The sequence below is a fragment of the Eulemur rufifrons genome, chromosome 30 (assembly GCF_041146395.1).
Source record: "Eulemur rufifrons isolate Redbay chromosome 30, OSU_ERuf_1, whole genome shotgun sequence".
NCBI lineage: Eukaryota > Metazoa > Chordata > Mammalia > Primates > Lemuridae > Eulemur > Eulemur rufifrons.
The window spans coordinates 18394248-18395837 of NC_091012.1; the positions used below are offsets into that span (position 1 = coordinate 18394248).

Below are 1590 nucleotides of genomic sequence, written 5' to 3' on the forward strand. Positions count from 1 at the left end.
ATTTTATTAATGAATTTGCATGTACCAATTTTAACTTTAATGCGTTTGCTATAGAGGTGCTTTAATTTTTGTACAAAATATTTTTATACAGTTGTCTCTCCATGTCTGTGGGGGGTTATTCCTGGAACCCCCATGGATACCAAAATCCATGGATGCTCAAGTCACTGATATAAAATGGTGCAGTATTTGCAAATAACCTACACACATCCTCTCATGTACTTTAAATCATCTCTAGATTACTTATTATACCTAATACAATGTAAATACTGTGTAAATAGTTGTTATACTGTCTTTTTTTTTTTATTTGGTTTTATATTTTTTTTCAATTTAATTTTACAGAATCAAAGAGACTAAAAAAATATGGAACGCTTCACGAATTTGCGTGTCATCCTTGCGCAGGGGCCATGCTAATCTTCTCTGTATCGTTCCAATTTTAGTATATGTGCTGCCGAAGCGAGCACTGTTATACTGTCTTGTTTAGGGGATAATGACAAGGAAAAAAGTCTATATGTACATGTTCAGTACAGATGTAACTGTCCGTTTTTTTTTTGTTTGTTTTTTTGTTTTTTTTTTCCAGAATAGTTTCAATCCGTGGTTGATTGAATCCACGGATGTGGAACCCATGGACATGGAAGGCTGACTGTAATATCGAAGGTTATGTATTTGCTAAAACTATCAGATGATAAGTTTTTCATAACTTTTTCTAGGCACCCCACAGTTTACTTGAAGCACTAAAACAGCATTTAGCATCTTTGGAAGAGGAAAATGACATTTTCCCCCCTTACAGGTAAGTTAATAAATGTCTTAATATAGGTTAATTTTGTTTTCCTCTAAATAATTTCCCTCATCCTAAATGTTAAATGATATGAGATTGACTAAATAAATTATGGGCTATGAGTATGATAGAATACTGTTCAGCTATTTTAAATGATGATATGGAACAGAACTTTTCAGTCTTTTCTGAGATTCCATACTCTTCACAAGGGTGATATGCTTCCCAAAGGAACATCTTTTATTAAACCGAATGATTCTCGAAGTCAGAGATTGGGATGGGAATATCCCCCTCTTTTCAAGAACTTGATTCTTTCCCCTAGGGGCTCCTCTAGTGAGAATAAATGTTATTTTAGAAGATTATTTAATGGCATGGCAAACTGTTCATGATACAGTGTACACAGTAACATTCAAGGCACATATGTGTGTATGTATACACACATATATGTATATGTACTCCTTATATATGCATATACGACAAATTGAATAATATAAAATTTGATGTATATTACCTCAAAATGTTCATATTAGCTATTTTTGAGTGGAACAATTATGGTTGATTTCAGTTTTCTTTTTTGTACTTTTCTGTATTGTCTAAAATTTCTAGAAAGGTTGTGTATTATGTATTCATTACATATCTTTATATTATGTTGACTGTAATTATATTTTTTTTTATTTCAGCTTATTATAGGGGTACAAAAGTTCAGATTACATACATTGCCCATGTACCGCCTATCCCCCTGATTCAGATAATTATGTTATAATTTATAATATAATTCGTATTATTACCCTCTCTTAGGCTACAAGTCCAGTGCTATT

At 32.0% G+C, this 1590-nt stretch overlaps 1 non-coding gene across 1 annotated transcript; it reads right to left on the reverse strand.

The window, feature by feature from the left end:
- Window positions 1-354: 354 nt before the first annotated feature.
- LOC138379221 (U6 spliceosomal RNA) lies at window positions 355-461 on the reverse strand. Its single transcript, XR_011232005.1, has one exon. It is a non-coding gene; the product is annotated as a U6 spliceosomal RNA (small nuclear RNA).
- Window positions 462-1590: the final 1129 nt, after the last annotated feature.